The 8,668-nt window shown below is 52.1% G+C and overlaps 1 long non-coding RNA gene across 1 annotated transcript; it reads right to left on the reverse strand.

Annotated features, from left to right (window-relative positions):
* Positions 1–409: 409 nt before the first annotated feature.
* Positions 410–6,346, reverse strand: LOC138750215 (uncharacterized). Its single transcript, XR_011349168.1, has 4 exons — positions 6,195–6,346; positions 4,901–5,090; positions 4,203–4,283; positions 410–853 (listed from the first exon to the last, which is right to left on the reverse strand). It is a non-coding gene; the product is annotated as an uncharacterized lncRNA (long non-coding RNA).
* Positions 6,347–8,668: the final 2,322 nt, after the last annotated feature.

The raw sequence follows: 8,668 nt of genomic DNA on the forward strand, positions 1-8,668 counted from the left end.
CCTAACACTAACCCTAACTCTACCCAACTTCCCCAACCCTAAACTAAACCCTACCCCTATCCCTTACAACCTACCCCCTTCCCCTAACCATACCTCCTACCCCTTCCCCATACCCGCACCCCCTACAACTACCCCCTTCTCTTAACCATACCTCCTACCCCTTCCCCATATCCGCACCCCCTACAACTAACCCCTACCCTATCCCTTACAACCTACCCCCTTCCCCTAACCCTACCTACTACCCCTTCCCCATACCCGCACCCCCTACCACTACCCCTACCCTATCCCTTACAACCTACCCACTTCCCCTAACCCTACCTCCTACCCCTTCCCCATCCCCGCACCCCCTACCACTACCCCCTACCCTACCCCTTACCACAACCCCTACCCTTACCCCCTTCCACTACCCCCTTTCTCCTACCCCCTTCCCCTCCCCCTCCTTCCCCTAGGTTAGGGGTAGGAAGGGGAAAGGGAAGGGGAGGGGAAGGGGAGGAGGAGAAGGGGAGGGGAAGGGGGAGGGTTAGGGCAGGGGATGGGGGAGGGGAAGGGGAGGGGGAAAGGGGAAGGGAAGGGCGGAGGGGAAGGGGGAGGTGAAGAGTGGAGGGCTGGGGTTAGGGCATAGGTGTGAGGGCAGGGGAAGGGGAAGGTGAGCGGGAGGGGGTTGGGATGGAGGAGGGGTAGAGGAGAAGAGGGGAAGTGGGTGAAGGGACATGGAAGAGGCAGGGAATGGGGTTGGCAGGGCCAGAGGGAGAAGGGGAGGGGTTCAGGCCATCATGATGTTGTCCGTCCTCTGTTCAGCTGGGATGCGAGGTTCTTCTGGACTCGTGTCTTGTCTCTAAGATCGCTCCTTCTCCTGGGAAGAGAAATACGAGTGATAGAGATACTATCTCTGAGGCCTGATCACAATGACTTTGGAGGGTCCCAACTCTTCCCCCATCATCCCCCCTACCCCTGAACACTGGAGCCTTTCCCCTTCCTCTGCTTTACCTGAGAAAGTGTGTTTTGGCTAAAACCACGATCTCTCTCTGCAGAGCTCAGAGCAACGTGTGTCCATCAGGCAACACCCTGGTTCTCCACAATATGGCAGCAAGATGCTAGACAATCATGGATAGATTAGTCGAGACCGTTCAGCTGATCCAGCTGAACCTACCCCACAACAATGTTACCGTCCCCTCCCTCACACCAGTACCCTCCATTTTTCTTTAATTCCTGTCCATATTAAAATCCTTTTCATGCCTTTTTTGGACCAGTCTCCGCTAGTACCCCGACAATGCATTCCAGCCACCCACTACATTCTGTGTGAATAAAATGTACCCATCACGTCTTGCATAAATTTCCCTCAGCTAACCTTATTTAGACGTCCTCTGGTATTCTCGACCCAGAAATGCACACAATATTCCATGTGTGGTCTGACGAGAATTTTATACATCTGCAACGATACCTCTCGGTTTTTGAACTCAATCCCCTGACTCCTGAAGGCCAGCACACAATACACCATCTTAAACTCCCTCTCAATTTGCACAGCAACCTTGAGTGATATATGGAGCAGGATCTAAATATTTCTCTGTCCTGCACACTGTTCATAAACCTGCCATTAACCAAGTGCTCTGCCCACACATTCTTGTAATCCGCATTCAATGAAGATATTGGTCTATATGAAGCTACTTTTAATGGGTCTCCAACCTTCTTTGGAATAACTGTTATTCGTGCCCTTGAAAATTACTCTGGAAATAAACCTGGACCAGTTGCTTATTTAAGTACATCTGATTTACAGGATTGAACTCCATCTGTCACTTCTCTGCAAACTGGATGACCTATGACAACCTTCTACACTGTCTACAACATCTCTACCTCTGTGTCATCCCCTGACGTACCCACCCTTCAACTCCCATCATCATTCATAAAAATCACAAAGAGCAGGGGTCCCAGAGCAGATCCCTTTGGAGCGCCACTAGTCATTGTTCCATCTACTACTACCCTCTGTTTTCTGCAGACAAGCCAATTCTGAATCCACACAGCCAAGGCTCCATGGATCCCATGCCTCCGGACATTCTGAATGAGGCCACCGTGGGGACCTTGTCAAGCACCTTACTAAAATCCTCGTGCAGCACATACAGACCTTGACCTTCATCTATTTCCTTTGACACCTCCTCGAAAAACTCAATTTGACTCGTGAAGCAGGACCTGCTCCTCACAAAACTATCCATGAGTTTGCCCAGCATGTTTGGGCATTGCCCTCGGCCCCAGAATCTGCAGACTTCCTGGCCAGTTCCTCCCTTACCCCTTCCCAGAGCTTCCGCATCCATTAGAACATCAAGCATTGCTGCCCAGTACAGGCCCTTTGGCCCATAAAGGCTGTACTGACCTTTGTAAATGTTCTCCACAACCTTTACCTGTACCACACCCATAGGAACATAGGAAGTGGGAACAGGAGTAGGACAAAAATGGCCTATCGAGCCTGCTCCGCCATTCAATACGATCATGGCTGATCTAATTTATGACCTAACTCGACCTACCCTGCCTTCTCGCCACATCCCCAAATTCCTCTATCATGTAAAAATTCTGTTCCCTCACATACACATGCTCGTCTCAGAGACTTTTATATGTACCTATTCTACCAACCGCTACCACTTTCTCCGGTGACGCATTCAAAGCTCTCACAACTCACTGCATAAAAAAAATCTCCCCTCACCTAAAGCGGATGCACTCTGAGATTTGCACCTGACACTTTAGGAAAGGTTTCTGGCTGTTCATTCCATCTAAGCCCCCCACAATCTTATTTAGAATAAGTTAGTAAGCTGTGGAAGGGGCAAGTTGGGAGAGGGAGGAGGGGAGAGAGCTGGTGGGAGAGGGGTGAGAGCTGGTGGGGAGGGGACAAGGCCGTGTTGTGGAGAGGGATCAGGACCGCGTTGAGGTGGTGAACGGACAGACATGGGTGGATCTACCTGCCGAAATAAAGGAGCAATAAGAAGGCCATCTCGGGATCTACCAGCATCTTCTGGGGCTTGATGTCTCAATGGAAAACCCCCTGAGGATGGAAGTAGGCCATGCTCTGCTACAGCTGGTACATGAACATCTGGCAACACAACGATATAACATGACCCACTCTGCCTCCACACTTGCCGGGTCTATATCCTGAGGGTAAGGGGAGGTGGGTGAAAGGCCCCTCCCTGCCAATCAACATCCATCCTCATCATCCTCTCCACCCCTCTCCCCTCACTACCCTTTCTCTCCTCACCAATACCCATTGAGACCCTCATGCACCCTTCATCGATATCCAGTCCCCAGCGAGACTCAGCCAGTAAACTCCTTCATATCCTCCAACCCCACCATCCAAGCTTGCCCCAGTGGACAACTTGACCACCCAGACCCACAACCACCTTGATGTAGATCATGGGAATGGGCTGCTTGGCCTTGTTGAAGTGCTGGGCCATGCAGTGAACCGTCTCGGGAACATAGTCCAGACCCAGATTCAAATAAACCCCCTCTTTCTCTTGGACACAATACAAACATGTCAGCTGGATTTACCCTCCAACACCCAGTGCCTCTCCCAACTGGAGTGCCAGCCCCTCCTGCTCTCTGTAGGCCTGATGCCCCCACTGCTCAACACAACATGGCATGAATCCAAGTGCTCAGCGAGCAGAGCGTCAACAGGCCGTAGTGGACCCGTCCGCTGCCCCATCATTCGGCTTCTGGTGAGACTGCACAAAATGTGCAGCTCTGACCGCCCTCCCTCGTGAGGCAAGGATTCACCGGGAGAGAAAAACCATTGACGTTTCGAGATGAGAAATGTTTGCAGCCGGGTGTTGGCTGGGGTCGAACATGTGGAGGCTGAGTTGTTGGGACAATTCAGAGCAGGCGTTGATTTGGAAGGGCACCAAAAGGTTCTGGGGAAGTGAGTTATGTGGGAAAATACATTCGTGAAATGAATTGGGGAAACAGACTGGAGGGGCTGAGTGGCCGAATTTGGCGACCTTGTCTTGTGGTCTTGGCTGCTGCTGTCTGGAGTTGAAATGGCAAGAGGTCATGAGTTAATGGGTGAGGAGCAGGGCAGCTAGCGTCAAGGAGTCGGCACTGGTCAGATGGGCAGGATGGAGGCAACAGAGAGACTGCAGCGAGACAGATCGATTGAAGGAATGGGGAAGGTAGCAGCAAATGATATGCATCAGAGTGGGGGTGGGGTGGGTGCAGGTGGATCTTACCTTGACTACAGAGGAGTAGAAGTTGAGAAGAGGGACGATGATGGTGTGATCCAACTTTCGCACGATCTGCAGTTTGCGGTTCTATGGCGAGAGAGGAACATCAGCAAGGCTGGGCGATGGGTCGGGGACCTGAGGGGCGACTTGTCCAAGTTGAGGGGGGAGGCGGGGAGGAGATTCGTCAAGAGGTCAGAGGTGGGGAACTCCAAGGGAGGCCGAAGTGGGGGACTTTTCAAGAGTCAGTTGGGGGGACTTTTCGTGTCGCTGGAGTGGGGACTCGTCAGGGGGTTCAATGAAGTATCATTTCAGTTTTTATGATTGTTTTCCCAGCTTCTACTAAACAATTAATTTGCAGAAAATCTCTGATATTTGCCAGGTGTGTGTGTGTGTGTGTGTGTGTGTGTGTGTGTGTGTGTGTGTGTGTGTGTGTGTGTGTGTGTGTGTGTGTGTGTGTGTGTGTGTGTGTGTGGGAGGGGGGGTGCTGTTGTGGGTTTGTGTGACTTTCTCTGTTTCCAAACCCCATGGCCTCTGTCAGATGCTCCTCTTTCCACCCACCCTTCAAAAATGTGTTTGGGGTGTTTGTCAATTGGGTGTAATGGTGTGAAAACGGTCTCATGTGTCGCAAGGGCCTGTGAACGTGCTGTAGGCCTAAATTAAATATCAGGGTGTTCCATTTCCACACAACTGCTCCTCCCCCTCACCTTGAATCTCTTGTCCTGCAAGATCTTCTTGATGGCAATCAGCTCTCCGGAGTCCACCAGCCTTGCCTGGGACACCACACCGAAAGATCCATTGTCGATGATTTTAACATCTGTGCAGGACACCACCTTGGGGACGTTGGGTCCATGACCCGGTGTGGCCACCTCTGTTGTGACCTTATTGCCATGTCCTCTGGGGTAGAAGCATCAGCATTTACACACCCAGAGGGTACACAACAGGTGATTTATCCCAGCCCAGCCTTGTTGTCCGAGTTAGTCTCTACCCCTCCCTCTAACTCTCTTCCAAGGGTCACCTAAATGTCAGAATTGATCCTCTGGTGGTTCGTTCCAGCCTCTCAGTAGAAATATTGCCACCCCAGGTCCCTCTTTGATCACTCTCCTCAGACTGAGGCCAGTTCTGCAGCCATTCACTTTGTTTACAACCCTCCCTCCATGGGAGCACGTCCCGGGGAGATGAAGCACTCTGAACCCCACCACGGGTTTAGCAGAAGCCCTCCACATTCCCAGAAGCTCAGCAACACCATGATCTTCCATGATGCAAGCGAGACCTCGTCTCCTGAGGGAGAAGGTGATGCGGAGAGAGCCCCACGCTTCATCGCTCAACTCTGCTGGGTCCGCCGCAGCAGAAACACTTTCTAGCACCTTCATCCAGGTCCACTGGGGGAAAGAATCCTATCCCGGTTGGGGGGGGTGTGGGAGTGTATGCAAGGGAGGAAGGGATCTTGTAACCCGGATGGGGGGGGTGGGTGGGTGGAGTAGCGGTCCTGTCTCTCAGTGGACAGATCCCATTCCAGGTGGAGGGGGAGCTCTGTCCCATTTCTGTTGAAAGGTCTACTTTCCATCCCCCTCGCAACTTCTCTTCTCCCTCAGACACCTCACACTCTCCCCTGCCCCGATTCCTTTACCACACTCTCATCCACCACCCAACACCACCCCCATGGTTTCCCCAGTGCCTTCCGTCCCCTCGCACCCCATCCCCCCAGCTCAACCCTATGTCCCCTACCTCTGATCCAATCTCCCTTGACATTAGCCTGTGGTGCAACCCCATTCCTTGGTTCTCCCCTCCACTCCTACAGACCCCATCCCTGTATTCCCTCACATGCCATTGTTCTCCCCTCCCCAGCCCCCTCCAGCTGCCTCATAAAGTGCCCTGCACTCAGGATGGGGAGAGGGGATTAAATGCAGCCTCCATTCTCTCCGCCCACACTGGGTGAAGGATGGTGCCAGAGGAGGCTCTGTCCCAGTCAGGGAGCCTGTAACAGGCTCTTTATCTCACCCATGGGTGCAGGGTGCATTTAAACACAACCCTGTTGATCAGAGGGTCCCTGGGATGAGACTGCGTCCTACTCCGACATGGGGGCCAGAATCCCCTTCCAGGAGAGGCATCTTTCTCTTGTTGCTGTGCCATGACACGACTCAGCTATGGCTGCCCCATGCAGTGACATCATCGCCCCCTCTGTGTCATCATCTCCCCCCTCTGTGACACCTCCCCTCTCTGTGACACCACTAGTGTAATGGGCAGGGACATCCAACCATTTAAATCCTCCTCAATTTCCCCAAGCAAGGGGAGAATAATTCAGCTGGTCTAAATTACTCGTTGTTATCTATTCTAACTTCTAGACATTTGATTCCATTTTGCCTCCACATTTGTTGACTATTTTCTTGACATTGGCTCTAATCCCCCTTCCTAAGTGACATGATTTTGCACATATCCCAAAAGAACTTATACCCAGAGATCTCCCCATAGTCCTCCAGGGTGGAGCACAACTTGGGCAATGAGTGTATCCGGTCTGTCAGATATATCAGAACAACTTCTGCAAATAAATTGATTTCATGCTCTTCCTGGCCTGTTCTGAAACCTTTAATGCCTGAATCCTGGCAAATGGCCTCAGCTAATCGCTCCATGGCCAGTACAAACTCACTCACTGGGGGAGTGGGGGGGAGTCAGACCTTGATTGGCATGGCTGTTGGCTTCCTCTGTCCCTCTCATCTCGACATCAGTGGCTCAGGTTGGGGGAGTCTGTGCTGGCTCCTGCAGTGCACAGCAGCACTGCTGGACCATCTTTATCTCCTTATTTTCCTGGGCCCTCTCCAAATCTTTCCTTTCTATGATCTCACATTGGTTTCTCAGGAGAAACACTGGCAGCCAAAAGGCACCCTCTGATTCCCCTTAGATTTTGGGAACCCCGACTTCTTGAAGTGGGACAACACGTGGTGACCTATTTTCTCAAGATGTGGATCCAGGAGCTTGGACCAGTCTACCAGTTTGCTGTGGTCCGCCAGCATGCTTGCCAAACTCCCCAACCCTGCACTCTCGTCAGTACACACGCAGATCTTGTTCTCCCTGCCTGCACTAGATTTCCTGCCCCGATTCCAAAGCATCTCCACTGCAGCTGTGTTCAGTCGGAACTCGAAGGACCCTGCTCACTGCACCAATTATTATGTGTGTGAAACTGATTCGAGGGGTCCCAAGGGTGGCGAATTTGAACACAGTTGTCTTTTATTGACACATGTAGTGAAGTCGCACGAGGAATAAAACACACACACAGACACAAACTCGCCGGATTAATCGATACACTTGCAACCACTCATGGATAGAAAACTTGACAATCAACTTGTCACGTACGATACCTTGAACAGGTCATTCATTCACTCATTGATTTTGGATGCCTGTGGGTGGTAGGGGATATGCAGGTGGCCCCAAATACTTGGCATCACCACCCATTGCTGGTCAGACGTTACCCGATAGGGTATTCCACATATGGAGCACGCTTAAATGGTGCTTGGTCGGCCCGCTGGCAGGACATCCGAGTATGTGCTGACCATCGTGAGAACATATCACTTTTTATTTTGGCTGGGGAGAGGCCTGATATAGTCAATTTATCAGACTTGCCCAGCTCCCGAACCCCAGCGAATGTGGCCCTTGGTTTTAATTGCTGACAAATAGGGCATTTGGCCATCACAGTTCTTGCAACATCATGAGACCCCCAGAACCTCTGTCCATCATAGTGCCCCCATATGCCCACATTTATGATGCACCAATGCTGCCAAGGCTCCGGGGTCACTCTGCTTGGGGAAAATAGTGGCAGAGCATATTTGAGCAGCTCAGTCCACAGTGGCATCGCGTCAGCCCTGGAGGAGTGTCCATCCACGTGGTGGACCCTGACTATTCTTTTGTTGTTCCACCTCTCAGAAGATCTGCCAGTGCTGTTGTCCTCAGAGCAGGCAGCCATGGATCTGCCTCCTTGTCTCCTGACGCCGACCCATCCACACTGACGTGCTGTTTGGCACAGCCCAGAAATCCTGTTGCACTGATCGGAAAAGAGGCTCCTGGGTCCACCTGGTTGTCCCTTTTCGTATCAGTGCCACAGCTGCCAGCTTGGACAGTTGGCTCTCCCCTCCACCTCACCCTCTTGTGTCAGTACTTTATCTGTGGTGGGCTGGAGCGCTCCCACTTTACACCGTTATTTTTCGCACCTCCACCAGCCGGAGCCGTCAGTAAACCAAGATTTTTCCTGCTGTCCAGCATCGAGGGTGTTGAACGGTTTGCCCCAGGCCATGGTGCCAAGCTCTTCTCGGGGTCATTCAAGTGGGAGGCTGTCACTTTCGGACAGGACATGATCTGTTCTTGCAAGTGGCTCAGCCCTTCGGGCCCGGCCTCTGTGCGGTCTGCCATGTACCACTTCTTCGGTCCGCTGTGAGTGGCATCCGCAGATTGAACCCATCACATGTTGGGGAGGTGTGGCTGGA

The sequence above is a fragment of the Narcine bancroftii genome, unplaced genomic scaffold, assembly GCF_036971445.1.
Source record: "Narcine bancroftii isolate sNarBan1 unplaced genomic scaffold, sNarBan1.hap1 Scaffold_1066, whole genome shotgun sequence".
NCBI lineage: Eukaryota > Metazoa > Chordata > Chondrichthyes > Torpediniformes > Narcinidae > Narcine > Narcine bancroftii.